An 18,119-nucleotide genomic window follows, 5' to 3' on the forward strand; every position below is an offset into this window, starting at 1 on the left:
GCCAAGTTGTTCTTTTTCATTTTTTAAATCATGTATCTTCTTGTTTTTTTTTTTTTCAAGCATTGTACAGCTAATTCCAGTTTACAGTTTTGCTAGTATCTAAGCTAGTCAGAGGAATTGTTCTACTGAGAACTGGTCAAACTTTAACAAGAACGGAAGAAGTTATGAACCTGGTATAAAGGTCAGGGGAGATAGGTCATATGTGGGCTAGTTTTACCTTACAACATCTCACTTGAAATTAGCTCTCAGCATTGTCCAGATTTTTTTCACTGTGCTTTGAGTTTAATACATCTGAAAATTGATTCTGCCCCAGTTTTCATGGCATGGTATCAGAAAGTAGCACATTTATGGTTTAAGGCAAAAAGAAATGAAAAGTTATGGCCCACTTTTAATTAATCAAAGTTCATTCTTTTCATGAAACAATGTGCAACCTGGAAGGCAGCATTTTATTATCTCGCTGTAGCAAAAAAAAAAAAAAAAATGGAAGCTGCTTGCCCAGAAAATATTTATTACCCAGGAAGCCAGAAGATTGCTGGGGGCATGTTGGAGTGACAGGCATGATTGGCCAAATGCTGGCTTGCAGTTCTTCATAGAGAAAGATGAGTCATGGCTGCATCACTTTCTTTTGGAGACCAGAGAACAATACAGTCACAGTTATGTAATAAATAGGTGGGATTGTGATCTGTTTTTGTATCCATGCAAGTGTGTGTGTCTGTCTGTGTGTGTCTCTGTCTGGCTGTGTGTCTGTGTGTCTGTCTGTGTCTGTGTAAGTGTGTGTGTCTCTCTATCGCTCTCTAAATGAGCATCACACTGTTAACACTTCAGCAGGATTCCCCAGTTTCCCCTCATGATGAATATTAATTTTATCTAGTCTGAACCCAGGCCGGTGGTCATAGTTTAGGGAGGGGGGTGGTAAGTCATTTGGTCAGAAAAGGGAGAGATGAAGATCAAAGAAGGGCATTGGCAAGCAGCATATGGTCAAATCTGCTACAGGAAACTTAAAAAAGTTAGTGAAGTAAAATTTAAGTCATGACTTCGTAGAAAAGAGAAGAAACAGCCAGGTGATCAAAGTAAAGGTAGCATAGTGAAATTAAAAGTGGAAATAGTTCTGAGGATGAAAGATGCTGTATATACCTCAGGTGTGGTCATTCTGAAGTACTGTGCAGTATGTTTATACTGTCCTTCATGGACTCCTTCACCCGTAGCCCATTTGTAAACACTGTAAACAGAGTGGGTACCTCACAGAAAAATGTCTAACTTAATCTAACATTTGGTAGTCTTAGCTTTAATTGTATTGGTTAACAGATTCAGGGGCACAGTCTTCTACATAAAAGGTCAGCAGTGAGTTTCCATTTTTGGTCATTAGGTCTCAGTTGAACAAACCAACAGACTGCCCTATGTCCATTGTGGAAAACTTGTTGTTAAAGCAATGACTGCTGTCAACAGTAATAGTGCAAAAAAAGAAGTATTTTTAGGCTTACTAATTAATAGGTGAAATACTAGTGAAAAGTGGCACGAGGACATTCAAGTGAATGGTATTGCACTGTGTTTTAAAACTGTTAAAAGATGCTGACATGCTTTTCTATGGGGATAGAGATCAAGTAAGACAGGGGTGTAGATTCTGAATCTGTGTAGTAAACTGAATTGTATAGAAACGTTTCTGTCAAATGCTGCGAAAGGACCATTACCACTAATTTTGGATTTGGATTGCAGTCCATATGTAAGCAGACTGCTTGGTCTGGAGAATGTATGTGAGAAGGGTCTAGTTTTCAGAACTCATATGCATCAACTCAGCACCGCTCCTCGTGGTGTCCTGCAGAGTTCTACAAGCAGCAGAGAGCAAAAGAGTGACTTTTTCCTGATTTAAGTATTTTTTTCTGGCTTTTTGATTATTTACTGCTTAGCGACTGCATTTTCGCCTGTTTATACAGCTCTGCATTCTATTTAAACTGTTTTTGTGTTGATTAACTGTTTTGCACTTTTAAAAAGTTATTTGTTGCTTAATTTTACCTGTAGGCTAACAAACTCAAGTGCGCTAGCCGTTTAAAAGCATTTATAGCATTTACTGTCTGTTTTTCCTCTGTTTTCTGCAAAAAAGACAAAAACAAAAAATCTTGTTTTCCCGCCTTACTGAACTAGAATAGTCCAGTCTTCAGAGTTTGCTGATCTCTGGGCTTTGTCTTGGTTCCTGTGCTATTCCATATCCTTATTTGGATAAAAGGAAGTGTCTTTGTTCACCAGTGGGAGTGGGGAGCACTGAGCAGCCTATTTGTCCCTAGAGGAGTGGTTCCAGCCAGAAACTTGTAGTCTATTGGCCATTTTGGGTCAATTCCTAGCTCTTTTCAGCCCCTGTAATAAAGCCCGCTTTAAAGCGCTTTTTCGCTTGTATTCAACTCAGCACCGCTCCTTGTGGTGTCCTGCAGAGTTCTACCAGCAGCAGAGAGCAAAAGAGTGACTTTTTCCTGATTTAAGTATTTTTTTCTGGCTTTTGATTATTTACTGCTTAGGGACTGCATTTTCGCCTGTTTATACAGCTCTGCATTCTAGATTAACTGTTTTTGTGTTGATTAACTGTTTTGCACTTTTAAAAGTTATTTGTTGCTTAATTTTACCTGTAGGCTAACAAACTCAAGTGCGCTAGCCGTTTAAAAGCATTTATAGCATTTACTGTCTGTTTTTCCTCTGTTTTCTGCAAAAAAGACAAAAACAAAAAAAAGTCTTGTTTTCCCGCCTTACTGAACTAGAATAGTCCAGTCTTCAGAGTTTGCTGATCTCTGGGCTTTGTCTTGGTTCCTGTGCTATTCCATATCCTTATTTGGATAAAAGGAAGTGTCTTTGTTCACCAGTGGGAGTGGGGAGCACTGAGCAGCCTATTTGTCCCTAGAGGAGTGGTTCCAGCCAGAAACTTGTAGTCTATTGGCCATTTTGGGTCAATTCCTAGCTCTTTTCAGCCCCCTGTAATAAAGCCCGCTTTAGCGCTTTTTCGCTTGTATTCAACTCAGCACCGCTCCTCGTGGTGTCCTGCAGAGTTCTACAAGCAGCAGAGAGCAAAAGAGTGCCTTTTTCCTGATTTAAGTATTTTTTTCTGGCTTTTTGATTATTTACTGCTTAGCGACTGCATTTTCGCCTGTTTATACAGCTCTGCATTCTATTTAAACTGTTTTTGTGTTGATTAACTGTTTTGCACTTTTAAAAGTTATTTGTTGCTTAATTTTACCTGTAGGCTAACACACTCATGTGCGCTAGCCGTTTAAAAGCATTTATAGCATTTACTGTCTGTTTTCCTCTGTTTTCTGCAAAAGAAAAAAAAAAAAAAATCTTGTTTTCCGCCTTACTGAACTAGAATAGTCCAGTCTTCAGAGTTTGCTGATCTCTGGGCTTTGTCTTGGTTCCTGTGCTATTCCATATCCTTATTTGGATAAAAGGAAGCGTCTTTGTTCACCAGTGTGAGTGGGGAGCACTGAGCAGCCTATTTGTCCCTAGAGGAGTGGTTCCAGCCAGAAACTTGTAGTCTATTGGCCATTTTGGGTCAATTCCTAGCTCTTTTCAGCCCCCTGTAATAAAGCCCGCTTTAGCGTGATTTAGCGCGGAGTTGCCCATAGAGCACCATCGGGCAGCGCCGGTTAAACAAGGTTAAACTATTTCTGGCTCATTAAGTCTGCTTTTCAATTTTTCCCTTAGAACTTCTCTACTTACAATCTAAACAGTCTATTCTCTATCTCAAAAGCTCAGCACTTGCTCCTAAAGCATTTTTATATAGGTAAAGTACTTATATACTAAACAAAGTACTACATTAGCCTAGAATCCCCTTGAGTTCCCATTTCCCTATAGGTCCCTTCTGACTCAGTTACACAGCAAACTTTTCACTTTTTGTAGCATGTCGAAGGGTCAGTTGCTAGCGTCCTCTCCTGTTCAGCTGGTGAATCTGGGCATCTTGAGGCAATGTTACAATTGCCTCATGTACACAGACAACCCACTCCTTCTCCCACAAAACACAAATACATGTGAGAGATGCAACTATATAGCCAAACTGGAGGCTGAGCTCCCTCAACTCAGGACTGGCAAGACCAGACAGGAGGAGAAGGAAACCACGCACACCACAAACCCAGTTTCACATAGAACTATCACAACTGCAAAACAAACACATAAACACACAAAGACATACTCGGAGGCACTGATCAAAAATCTACCAAAACTACAGAGGCCTCCAAAGCAGACACCCAAGCAACTGCCACCTCAAGACATAAGACATGCAACACATAGTTCTCAAAGTCAGTGTGCTAAACAGTCACAGCCCTTAAGGCCAAACACAATGCCAGACACACTTGTTATAGGTGACTCCATAGTCAGACACACTGACGTCCCACTCACCAGACTGAACAAGGAAAAGATCACAGTAAGCTGCCTGTCAGGCGCTAGAATCCGCCACATAACACAAGCACTCAGGTCACTCCACAGCAAGTACAAGTATGACTCAGTCATTGTCCATGCCGGTGTGAACGACCTGAGACGTACCTCCCTTGACTACATGAAAAGAGACATAGAGGAGCTCTCAGATTATGTAGCCCAGGCCGGTATGACCCTGACCCTGAGCAGTATCCTACCCTCACCAAGAATGATGCCACAATACAGAGACAAAATGATCAGCTTTAATAATTGGCTTAATTACTGGTGTCATTCTAAGGGGATCCAATGTCTGTCTGCCTGGGATGACATGCTTGACAAGCCACGCTGCTTCAAGGGACGGCTTGCACCTGTCACCCCTGGGCTTCCGGATATTGGCAAAGGCTCTTGCCACCCCCATAGTGCCTTTTTTAGGCAAGGCTCAAATGATAAACCTTCCGCCCTAGAAAACAAAAATGGAGAAAAACTAAGGGTAATACTGCTCAATGCCAGAAGTCTAAACCTCAAGATGCACGCCCTCGAAGCCCTCCTCAGTATGGAGAACATCGATGTCTGTGCTGTGACTGAAACCTGGTTCAAGGCTCCTGAGAGCACCCCAGCACTATCAGGTTATACCTTATATCATGCGTTCCGGCCCCAAAATCCGGACCGAACCACAAAAGGAGGGGGAGTATCCATATTCATAAAGGATACCCACACCTCCAGGTTAGTGGCAATGCACGAAGCATCGGAGACCATCCAGGTGCAATTAACCATAGGTAAAACTGCCCTACAGTTTGTAGCATGCTACAGACCACCCTCTTAAACTCAGGAAACCCACACAGCCTTCCTGAAGACACTGGAGAGTATGAATGTCTCTCCAAACACCATCATATTGGGTGACTTCAACTACCCAAACATAGACTGGGAACATTACTCAAGCCCCAACACCCTAGCCCAAAGGTTCCTGGAGTTCATAAACTCAAATGCTATGGAACAACTAGTCACCATTCCCACAAGAGGAGAAAATATACTAGACCTGATCATCACAAACATGGGGACAAAATGCTCCACACCGGAAGTATATCCCTCATTGGTGAGATCAGACCATAAATTAATCTCACTGGAGGTCCACATCCCGCCCCCAACCCCAGCAAAAAAGACCACAGTGAAGAACTTCTCAAAAGCAAACTTCACACTTCTTAAGACTGGAGTGGTATCCTTCAAGGCCCCTGAGCCAGTGGAAACCACAACCCACGCTGCTGAAACCCTTACAAATGCCTTCTACGAGCACCTCCAGGAATGTATGGATCAAGCAATCCCTAATAAAATCAAGACCCTTTCCACCAAAGGCAGGCGCCCGGTCTGGTGGACCCCAGCCATAAACAAACTCTACAACAAGAGGAGAAAGCTACTACATGACAGAGCAAAATCCCTAAAAGGGAAGGCATCTCTGATCACCACTAGCAAAAAACTACGATCACTCATAAAATCATCCAAGGCCAACTTTGAGAGAAAAATCGCTAATGACACAAAAGACAATCATAAGGCCTTCTTTAGCTATGTTAGAAACCTGGGTGGACACTCCGATATGCTCAGAATTAGTCCAAAATGATACAAAAATCACTGAACCCACAGACATTGCCAACATACTGGCAGACAGGTTCAGTGCAAATTTCTCCCTCCCCCCCAAAAGGAGAAATATCTATCCCACCAGAGTCTAGCCTCCCAAACATCTCAGATGCCCAGGTGAGAGCTGCTCTCTCTAAAGCAAAAAACACAGCATCAATGGGACCGGACGGTGTCCCCGGCTGTGTGCTACACGAACTCAATGAGGAACTAAACCCACACATAAGGCTGCTGTTTAATCTTAGCCTTACTACAGGATACGTACCCAAAGAATGGCGTACGGCAACTGTGGTCCCACTCCACAAAGGTGGTGCTTCTATGGACCCTGGAAATTACCGCCCCATAAGCTTGACGAGCCTTGTCTGCAAAGCTATGGAGAGGATCATAATGGAACTCATAAATAAAGACATTGTGGACCTACATACACTGGATCCTACCCAATTTGGCTTTGTCAAGGGCAGATCCTACCTCTTGAACTTGGTCGACTTTTTCGAAACAGTCACTAAGGCCATTGATGAGGGTAAGGCAGTTCACACAGCCTACCTTGACCTAGCAAAAGCGTTCGACACAATACCCCACTCGGGCATCATAGAAAAGCTCACCAGCTTAGATGTAAACCCATATGTCACAAGATGGGTTGCAAACTGGCTCAAGGACAGAACCCACAGGGTTAGAGTTGCTGGTGCCATGTCAGACTCTAAGCCGGTCACGAGCGGTGTCCCACAGGGCTCAGTCCTGGGCCCCTCTTGTTCAGCATTTATTTTTCTGAAGTGCAGGCAAACATAGGGGGATTGTGGCTGACAAAATTTGCAGATGACTGCAAACTGGGCACCATAATTGACATTCCATCAGACACAGACATCCTCCAGAGAGGTCTCATAGAAATGGATAACTGGTGCCAGAGCCATGGCCTTAAGCTAAATGCCAAAAAATGTATAGTCATACCCTTTGGGAAAAACAAGGTAACCCCTAATTACCACATAGGTGGTAATCCATTAAACACGGAAGAGGTTATCAGGGACCTGGGGACCCAAGTTAACAGTAACCTCTCTTTTGACACTCACATTGCCAAAGTGGTTAGGAAGACCTTCTACATTGCCTACCTGATCGTGAAGGGCTTCACATCCAGATCAGGAGAGGTCATTGTACCCCTGTACTCTTCACTTATCAGACCAATGATTGAGTACAACGCCCCATTCGGAATGTACCTTACCCGACACCTGCAGCAGTTGGAAAGACCCCAAAAGTTCCTCACCAAAAGGATAAAGGGGCTCAAACATATGTCATACGCTGCCCGACTGAAGAAACTCCAACTCTATTCAGTCGCATACCGTCTGCTCAGAGGTGATCTGTGCCTGACATATACAAGGCCATGTCCAACCCGGAATTAATGGACATGCTCCACCTCAAAAAATCCAAATCCACCAGAGCCACGAGAGCAAGAGACTTAAACCTCAACACGGATATAAATAGGACGTGCTGGAGGTACAGATTCATCACCCAGAGACTCCCTACACTATGGAACAGAATCCCAGTCCATGTGAGGCAGAGCCCCTCACTGACTCTGTTCAAGAGAAATCTTGACGAGTGGATGGGAGATTGTAGGTTTACCCCGGGAATCATCTCTGTGTCACTGCTGGACAGAGGCACAGCAAACTAATGGGTATAGTATTCTCATCCTAAGGGGTGGTGAAAGCCACACACACTCTGGCTAGGCTTATAAATGCCCTAGGGCAGATAGCCTAGTATGAACCTATGTAATCTGCTTATTCAGGAAAATATATAAAAGAAGGGACTAGTTCTCAGAACAGGCAAAATAAGTTCATATGTTTTTAGTGTTGGTCTGATTAAGCGTGGACTGGTCTTTATAGTACTAAAGCCTGAATAGGTTCAGTTTTATCTTGTTACTCTCATCAGACTGGGGAAAGGATTGAGACATTCAGTGACATATTTGGAAACTTGTGACTGCTGTGTACCTATTATTCCATTGGTTAACAAAATGGCAAAGGGTTCAGCCACATAATCTTAAATCTCATTATTATCAGACTCTTTTCCCATTTTTGCATAAGGTTGGGGTGTCCTGTCAAATGTTGCCACTTTTCTTGATTCAGAGCAACTCTCCTATCTTTTTTCAGCAGTCATGCATGACAGTAGTAGGTGTTTTCTCATGCAGTCCACCCATCGCTTAGCTAGACATCTTTGTCCCTTGTTCCCTTCTTCCTGCTTGTCCTAAGTCATTTTTACCAAATATTTTTTTGCTTTCCTCCATATGTAACCAAACTATTATAATTTGTTGTCTTAAACCTCTGTAATTGGGACTGCTTTGGCTTCTGCTCTGATGTTTTTATTTCTTTGTCTTGGTGTGCTACCCTGCTTTGGCTTCTGCTCTGATGTTTTTATTTCTTTGTCTTGGTGTGCTACCCTTCTATGATGTTTTATCTTCATCAACTCAGACTTCTGTGTCGTATGAAACCATTGGTTGCACCACTGTTTTATACACCTTACTTTTCAGCTTAACATTCATCTGTTGTACACTACTCCTGAGACTTTGTACAAATTGGCTGAAGCCTATTTGTTTTAGCTTTGACCTCCTCATTCAGATTTCCCTTCTTAACAATATCTCTCAGACATGTGGAGCTGTTAACCTGTTCCACTATTTTGCTATATTTTTCCATTTTCCACATCTTCTCCCATTTGCTAACATGACCATTGGTTCACCAGCAAGACACAGCTTGACAGCTTTTAAGCTTGTAAGTGAATGACATGATTGTAAGGTTAAGATTGGACATCTTGTGTATCCAGGAGTTAAGGTGGAAGGGCAGTGCAGCAAAGTCACTTGGTCTGAGATCCAGTATGTACTATTGTAGTGTGTGTGGGGGAGACTACAAATGGTGTGAAAACTGAGTTGTGGGAGAGAGTGAGGGTTAGTGATAGACTCCTGACAGTCAGTCTGCAGTTTAAGGATAAAGGAAGTATTCATATTTTATCTGGGAGGGGAAGACTGCAAGAGTTAAGTGGGATAAGCTTATTCTTCCAATAGAACAAGACTGTTTGGGATTACCCTATTTGAAGGGCTAATTCAGAGCTACACAGTTAAGGCTCCTACACATAGCACAAGCAGAAAATTGTAATTCAAAGTAGAAAGGGATGATGAAGAAACAGGGAGGAAGCTCAAGAAATAAGGACAGATTGAGATTTTGGATGCAGATGCTTAAGGAGAATAACAATAACTGTACAGAATATTATATTCATAAAGCAGCAGAAAGTATTCTAAGAACTAAGTCAACATGGGAATGGAGAAAGGAGATTCTGCCTATGGGATGATTGCAGTTAGGGATACAGACAATAGGCAAGAGGTGGTTGACATTTATTGGGGAAAACTGGCAAAAGAATCAAGGTTTTGGGAGCAAGTAATTGGAGATGGAAAGGTAATAGAATGGGAAAAGGCCAATAATTTATTTGGACTGCAGGCTAGAGATAGCCTTCCCTGTCGAGGACTGATTTCAGAGTGTAGCCAAAGAGAAACAAGCAGGAGGATCCCAAGTGAAAAACCAGCACTGGTACAGTTTTTAGTAGAATCTAGAACAGAAGCTGCTGTTAAAAAAGGAACACTTATTATACAATGACTGTAACATTCACAAAATAACCACTCTGGACAGCACAACCAGCGTGCCCATTGTAAATCTAGTATATACCAATAAAAAAAAGTCTGATCGCTAAAGTACCATTGAGCAGCCAGACTTTTTTTTACATATTGGTATATGGTAGATAGGCATTAGTCTAAAAGAAAGAAAGTCTGAAACCGAAAAGCATGTCATAATTTAGTGACTTTGTTCCTCATAAAATTTGTGGTTTTCTGACAAATCACTGAGGAACAAAGTCATTAGTAATGACATGCATTTCAGTTTCAGGCTTTTTTCCCTTCAGGCAATGCACAATTATTCTCGCAAATTTATAAGTTTATAAGAGTAATATTAACAATCAGTCCCTTCCATTATTTATGCTTTGTCTACATTGCTCGAAATAAAAGTTCAAGCGGTACATACAAGAGCAGAGAAGATACAAACAAAATCAAGTACATACTGCAGAACTAAGGACACCTATCTGATTTTCCTTGTGTTTTCCTTCTGTCTCTCTAATACCTCTAAACTGTCCAGAGGTTACAGTTTTTGTTTCTTAAAAATAAATAAATAAATAAAAGCAACAGAGATCTTCCTTTCTCCATTGCTTACTTTCTAAAGCACTGATTTACTGTGTAAGCATGGGAATGTAAGTCCCATACGCATGCACAGTACATCATCAAAGGACAGAATCCAGAAAGAACACAGAAGAACACCACTGCGTCTGTGATGTTGAGGTAGTGCCAGTGAGAGTAGGGCAGTGCATGTGTACATATGCCAGCATAGCTAGCTGTAGTTTTGTGAAGAATTTTATGTTTGATTATCACGCTGATTTGTACAGTTGCTTGAGTTAAAAAAAATATTTGTAAAGTTACTTGTGTTAAAAATGCATCAACAGTAGGTCCTGCTGGACAAAAAGAATGTATGCACGTATGTTAGGTTGTATTCTTGTAACTGATCAAATGTGTATTTTTATTAGAGCACCCTGGAAGGGTGGAACGTTTGAAATTGTGTTATAGCTTACAGATGCTGCCACAGATCCTAGCAAAGCTCTGTGTGTATATTGTACCAAAGTCAAGTGACTGGAGGTGATGTCATCCTCTAGCCAGTATCTGGTTTCTTTGGAACCCTTGCAGCAGCACTTTTGAATCTGACAGGAAAGATTTTTGATAGGATGTATATCTCGCACACCCATGCAGACAAGACAGACATCATCTGGCTTTTGCTGTGGCAGGACACTCAGCACACATCAACTTGCCTTGCTTTAGTAAGTAGTCGGGGAACAGTAATTCTTTAGTCAGGGGCATTTAGTGAGAATGGCATTGTTTTTTACATCTATGAGAACTAGCCAACTGTATTATTTTTATATATCTGTGGCTGAGACTCTGTTTATTGTATTCAGTATTCTCCTGTTTTCTGTGTTATTTAACAGTAAATATTTTAATACCTTTCATTGTGGCTGGTCCTTTAGAGAATGCTTTTAACATTTTGAGAGTTCTTGTGCTTGTTTCAGTGACAGTGTGGCTGCTCCTGAATGCCTTGCTGCTTTGGTCACACCCTACTATTTGTAGTAGTAATAATTTTACACAGTATAATTTGGGTATCCTTTGTAAGGGCCTTAGGGTTGCTGACTGGTGGCAGTGTGATTACCTCAGAGTCTGGGCAGAAAGGGGCACAGCTAGTAAATCTGTGCCAACTTTTCCCAGGTGTGTGTGTGTGTGTGTGTGTGTGTGTGTGTGTGTGTGTGTGTGTGTGTGTGTGTGTGTGTGTGTGTGTGTGTGTGTGTGTGTGTGTGTGTGAAGCTCAGATATCCAGGTGTGTTTGTCATCTACTGAGAACAGGGACACAGAGCTCCAAAGTGGTCAGTGTGGAGTTTGTGGGCCTGGAGAGAGAGAGAGTCTGGCTGCAATTCTGGAGCATGCTCCCTGTATGCTCTTAAGGGAAATTGTGCTTGGTGCAGGCAGCTGCATATGAAAGTACTGTGTGAATCCATCTTTGCTCTCAGTGACCATCCCTCACCAGAGTCAATGGTGAGGTTTGAGTCTCCTTGATTGCTGGCCCGGTGTAGGGATCAGCACATATTGGTGGCAGCTGGGTGGGATATTAATAGAACTTCAGTTGCCGGTGGGCAGTTGTCACTGAAGGTGAGTGTACTGTCAGCAGCCACAAGGTAAACATACAGAGTTTCATTTTCAGAACAGTTTTGTTTATTTTTGTTAGTTTAGTTTAGTCAGGGAAGGGATGTCAGCAGAGGATTATAGCAAGCTGACAAAGAACAAGTTGTCCAAGGTGTGCAAAGCCAAAGGACTTGTGTATGCCAGCCTGACAAAAGAGGAAATGATTTCAGCCTTGTCATGGCTGCAGCATGGGCCATCAACCCAGAAGGCAACCAGTCTGGTGATGCGGATGTGCAGTCTTCAGGAAACATGACAGTTCACCTTTTCCTCAGAGGACTTAAAAATCTATCTGGAGTTGTAGACATGAACTGGAGGCCAAATGTTTGGAAGTAGAACCAGCAGGGAGACTGTGATGGTTGGAGGCCGAAGAAAGGCAAAATAGCATTAGAATCAACAGAGAGACTGTGGCATTTGGAGGCCAAAGAAAATGAGAAACAGTGCCAACATGAGAGGGAGATGCTGATTCTTCGGCAAGGTCATGGAGTTAGTGGGGAAGGGAATAACTGAACCCCAGAGTCAATAAAGGTCAGTAAATTTCTTCCACAGTTTACAGAGGGTGATTATTTTGATAGCCTTTCAAATACATGAATAAAACTATGTAAACAGTATAATGTTGATCAAGGGCTCTGGGTATGGTTCCTGTCCCACTTACTCCATGGTAAAGCTGTAACTGCTGTTTCTAAATTGTCTCATGCTGATTGTTTAAACTATGATAAAGTAAAATAAAGCTTACTAGAATGTTTTAAGTTAACACCTGAAGCTTACAGGAAAAAAGTATCATGAGCATAGACACAAGGCAGATGAAAGTGTGTGATTTTATTGCTGAGTTAAGCACTTATTTTCATAGGTGGGTTTGTGGGTGTCGGGTCACCACTTTTGAAAAGCGGGCAGACCTTATGATGAGGGAACAAGCCCTTAGCACTTTGTCTTAGGACATTTGAATCTGGTTGGCAGACCAGGCATGTAACTCTGCAGGTGAGCTGGGGAGAAAAGGGGATCTCTACTTGGCAAGCAGGGTATCACTGCAAAAGAAGGGGATACCCAGTGGTGCACATGGTTATAGGGGAACCCATAGTGGGCAGCCTAAACCACCCCAACAAAGTACACCAGTAACAGGGGAAACCACTAGTTCAGGTACACTGCCAAGACTAAGGGTTGCATGTTTTAAATGTAACCAGAGGGACCATGTAGCATACAGATGTCCACTGAGGCAAGCTGAGGAGCAAAACATGAAGGAGCCAGCAAGTGAGAATAACAGCATTCCAGTGGTAAGTTGTCCAGTGATAATTTGGTACCTCTGTTGTCTCCAAAGTTTCTAACCTATCTTTGCGGATGGAAGACAGGTGACCACTGAGAGAGAGAGAGAGACAGCCTCTGACATAACCATTGTGAAGCCTGCAGTGGTTAGAGGAGCAGTACTTGCTTTGGCAGTGCACACCAGTCGTAGCTTTAGGAGGGTCCCCATTCCAAATGCCTCTGGCCAGGGTTCACCTTGACTGGGAGGGTGGAAAAGAGAGCAAGCATGTAGGTGTGTTTGAGGATATCCCTGCAGATGTCTTGATAGGGAATGATTTTGATAATGCAGTACCTTATGTGCATGCAGACAGGCTTGGAGACAGTCATGTGGGTCAAGTAACCTGGGAGAAACCCAAATAGACACCACACCTGAAGCTGGGGCTGGTGAGGTGACTATTTCAGGGAGGGAGCAGTGAGCCTGAAAGTGAGCCACAGATGCTGGTAGGTACTAATGTTCCTGTGGACAGGGTGACTGCAAGGGCCGAGGTGAGTTGTAGTACCCAGGCTGACTGTGGGACATCGCTATCAGAAGAGACTGGGCTTCCGATGAAAAAGGAACTGGGAAAGGTCACAAAGGTAGAATTAAGACAGGCTCAGCTTTCAGACCCTGCATTATGAGGCTCGAGGGAGGTAGCTAAGAAGGCACCTGATTCTCAAAGAAAAGGGGACACTGTATACTGGATCCAAGGGTTACTGTATAGAGAGTGGACACCTGAGGGAGGGCTAGATGGTGAGGTAATACAGTAGTTGGTAGTGCCCAGAGCCTACCATCTGGCACTTGTAGCCATAGCCCATGACATTCCTTTTGCAGGTCATTTGGGCATAAAGCATACAAAGAGATGTGTTATGCAGAATTTTTATTGGCCTGGGATTGCAAGGGATGTAACTGGGTACTGTAGGACCTGTGAGCAGTGCCAAAAGGTAAGCAGGGCAGGAGACCAGGTCAAGGCCCCTTTGATGCCTTTGCCTGTGATTGAGGAGCTGTTTTATATGGTAGCTATGGGTATCTTGGGGCCTCTGAGTAGCCCAAGTTCCACAAGGAAGACGTATATCCTGATGGTAGTAGATTACTCTACTAGATACCCTTATGCAATGGCTCTATCATCCATTGGGCAGAGAAGGCAGCAAATGGTTTGTTAAAGATTTTCAACAGGGTGGGTTTCCCCAAGAGAAATACTGACTGACAGAGGTGCCAATTTCATGTCCGACCTGCTGGCTTGTCTGTGGAATTGCTGTGGGGTGAAGCACCTAAAAACCACCCCCTACCATCCCCAGATTAATGGTCTTGTGGAGAAGGGTAAACTCTGCACTAAAGACCATACTACGGGCATTTGCAGACCAGTTTAAGAGAAAGTGGGACAAATATTCACCCTATCTGCTGTTTGCATATGTTTACATACAGAGGAGGTACACTAGGAATCAACAGGTTTTTCACCCTTTGAGTTGCTGTATGGACATATAGGGTAAGGGGGCCTTTAGATTTGATTTGTGATGAGTGGGAGTGTGAGTGTGAATCCCACAACGAGTCTGTTGTGGCATATGTCAGAAACTTCAGGACAAGGCTTAGGGAGCTCATGGGCTTGACCCAGGAGAACCTGGCAGGAGCCCAACAGCAGAAAAAGGTATGGCAGGAATGCTCGAGCTTGAGAGCTTGTTGTGGACATCAGGTTATGGTGCTCATTCCTGTTAGACATAAGCTGCAGGCAGCTTGGGAGGGACCCTTTGGATTGGTAAGGAAGGTCAGTGATGTTAATTGCATGGCAAACCTGCTAGGCAGGGAGGCAGGGGCACAAACTGTACCATGTAAACATGATGAAACCTTACCATGATAGGGAGGTCCTTGTGATGAGTATTTGCAGTGGGTGGCAGGAATTTCTGAGGAGATCTGGTGACTGATGTCCTCCATGGTGCTCAGATAGACACTTCAGTGGAGGGGGTAGAAATGTCCAAGTGGCTATCCTCTACCCAGGTTTGAGAAATCCAAGCAGTGTTGCAGGAGTTTGGGGGCATGTTCACTGGAAAACCTAGATGCACCCACCTGGTGCAGCACCGTCTGGATACAGGACCCCAAAGGCTTATACCCTTTACAGGACGCCTAAGCGAGTCAGACATACTCTGAGGGAGGAGATACAGGAAATGTTGAAACTGGGGGTAATACAGGAGTCCTGCAGTCCCTGAGCCTTCAAAGTAGTGCTGGTACCAAAGAAGGATGGCAGCACCTGGTTCTGTGTGGACTACAGAAAACTTAATACTCACACAGAGTCAGATGCTTACCCCATGCATATGACAGATAAAGCCTTAGAGCAGCTGGGTGTTGCTACATATCTGAACACTATTGATCTGATCAAGGGTTACTGACAGTTGCCCTCAACTCCCACTACTAGAGAAAGGTTACCCTTTGTGTCTCCTTTTTGGATTATACAAGTTCATGAAGATGCCTTTTGAGATGAAAAATGCTCCAGTAACCTTCCACAGGCTGGAAGATCATATCCTAGCAGGAGATTATGCCCTTGCTTACCTGGGCGATATTGCCATCTACAGCCATTCCTGACCAAAACACCTTCAGCATGTAAGGGAGGTCCTGGATAGACCGCAAAGGGCAGGGTTGACCATTAAGCTAAGTAAGCATCAGGTGGGTATGGCAAAGGTCTCCTATTTGTGAGAGAGTGGGGAGTGTTAAGATCAGGCCAGAGCCTGCCAAAGTGGAAGCTATTCAGTCATGGCTTACCCCTGTTACCAAAAGGCAGGTGAGGACATTCTTGGAGACAGTAGAGTACTATAGAAAGCTTGCTCTCAGTTATAGTATAATAGCTGCTCCCTCACAGACTTGATGAGGAAAAACAGGCTAGATAGGGTAGTGTTGACCCCAGCCTACTAGCAGGCATTCTAGAAGCTTAAAGGGGCTTTGGGAGAACCCCCTGTGTTAGCCAGTCCAGATTACATCAAAGAATTTTTGGGCAGGTGGATGCTTCAAACCATGGGGTGGGGGCTGTACTCTGCCAGGTTTCCTCAGAGGGAGAAGAGCACCCAGTTTATATCTCAGCTATAGACTGCAACCTAGGTAGGAATGTTATGCAGCTGTAAAAAAAGAATGTCTATCCATAGTATGGTCACTGCAGAAGCTTTTCCCAGGTGTATATGTGTGTGTGAAACTCAGATATCCAGGTGTGTTTATGAGCTACTGGGAACAGGTACACAGAGCTCCAAAGTGGTCAGTGTGGAGTTTGTTTGAGCCTGGAGAAAGAGAGAGAGAGTCCAGCCACTGGTATGGAGCATGCTCCCTGTTTTCTCTTAAGGGAAACTGTGCTTGGTGCAGGGAGCTGCAGCTCAAAATACAGTGAGAGTCCATCTTTGCTGTTAGGGACCATCCCTCACCAGAGTCAGTGGTGATGATCGAGTCTCCTTGATTGCTGGCCTTGAGTATGGACCCATCACATCACCGTTATACAAAACCATTATTTAAGAAAGGTAAGTAATTTCTTTCTTAAGTAATGTCATAGAATAATAGTAATAACCCATGGCTGGGTGTGGGTAATGCTGGATTTACTCATGGTTGGTTTTGTTTGATCACTCGGGCTTCGTCCTTGTGACCAAACCACACCAACCGTTGGTAAATATAGCATTACCCACACCCAGCCATGGGTTATTGCTATAGTAGAGCATTTAAAATTTTGCATTAAAACTATAATAATCAGTCAGAGGAAGTTAGAAAAGATTAGGAAGAGAGACTTGATAAGCAATTCACAAAGAAACAATGGGGGGATATATGTATGTCTCCCAAATATGCAACAAAGTCTAGATGATTTAGGATCTTAGCTTGGAATTGTTTACACAGGTATTTTTATACTCCAAGTAGACGCCAAAGAATTTTTCCGCAGGTAGGTAGCAAGTGTTGGAGATGTGATGGGGAAGAAAGAGGTAACTGAAAACACATTTTCTGGGAGTGTAATGAGTGCAGACTACTCTATCAGAAATACTGGATGGGCAAACTAGTGTAACTAAGAGCATTATTTTTTTGAGCTATGATACAGAATCAGAATTGCCTAGACATAGTAAGGCCTTGCTGAGTTTAACTATTTTGGCTGCCGAAAAAGCAATTAATAGAAAATGGAAATCAGTTTAAACCGACTGTACTAGAAGTAGTGAATATAATAACAGAAATAAAACAACTGGAAGTGTTGATCTTTAGAAAAGGGTAGGAGCGAGCAAATTACACAGGAAAAAAATAGAGTTGTGGGAAAAGTATATGCAAAGGAGGAACAAGGTTTAAAAGAAAGCTGGATTTGAATGAACTATGTAATGTCTGACTGACAGTGATTGGATAGATTAAAAAGTTATGTGTAATGTTTACAACTGAAAATGTTAATATGGTTTGTTTTCATTTATATAAATGTATTATTGACTGTGTCACATGTGATAATTGAATAAAGATGTTTTTGTTTTAAAAAAAGAAGTATTCATATTTACAGTAGGGTTGTGACAACAAGAAAGAGAGTACATTCAGGCAGAAGATGCACAACCTACTAGATAATGCTGAGCAACCTGAACTGATGTTGATAATGGGGATCCTGAATGCTTATCTTTGGACAAACAGAACAGAATATGAGGACTGCCTGGATCCACATGGGTGGGACAACTGGAATAAAGGAGAGGCCAATCTAGTCTTCTTTCTGGCAAATTGCTTGATGGTAAATAACACATGGATCACAGAGAGAGTCAGTCACAAGATCACATAAGAGTGGTCAGCATGCTTCGCAAGTAGATTTCCTTCTAGTAAGGAGAGGGAATTGGGATAGCATCAGACTGGTAGCCACAGTCACCTGCAAGCAGTGGTCATAGAAGGCTCTAAGGTCAACAGAGACTAGGCTAATGATCTGGAAGTTAACTGTAACAGAAACAGAAAGAATTAAATACATGAGGCTGTAGCACCTCATTAAGAGGAGGAAATAAGATGAGTTGAACAAGAATGGCTGCATCTCAAACCCGCATGTGTGAAGACTGCAGAACATCTATG

The 18,119-nt window shown here is 42.9% G+C and overlaps 1 protein-coding gene across 1 annotated transcript in view; it reads left to right on the plus strand.

Annotated features, from left to right (window-relative positions):
• PIP4P2 (phosphatidylinositol-4,5-bisphosphate 4-phosphatase 2) overlaps positions 1-18,119 on the plus strand; it is an 867,921-nt gene that overhangs the window by 796,488 nt on the left and 53,314 nt on the right. The gene's annotated exons all lie outside the window — the stretch shown is intronic.

This window comes from Protopterus annectens, chromosome 3.part0 (genome assembly GCF_019279795.1).
Source record: "Protopterus annectens isolate FY-2018-M chromosome 3.part0, PAN1.0, whole genome shotgun sequence".
Lineage (NCBI taxonomy): Eukaryota > Metazoa > Chordata > Ceratodontiformes > Protopteridae > Protopterus > Protopterus annectens.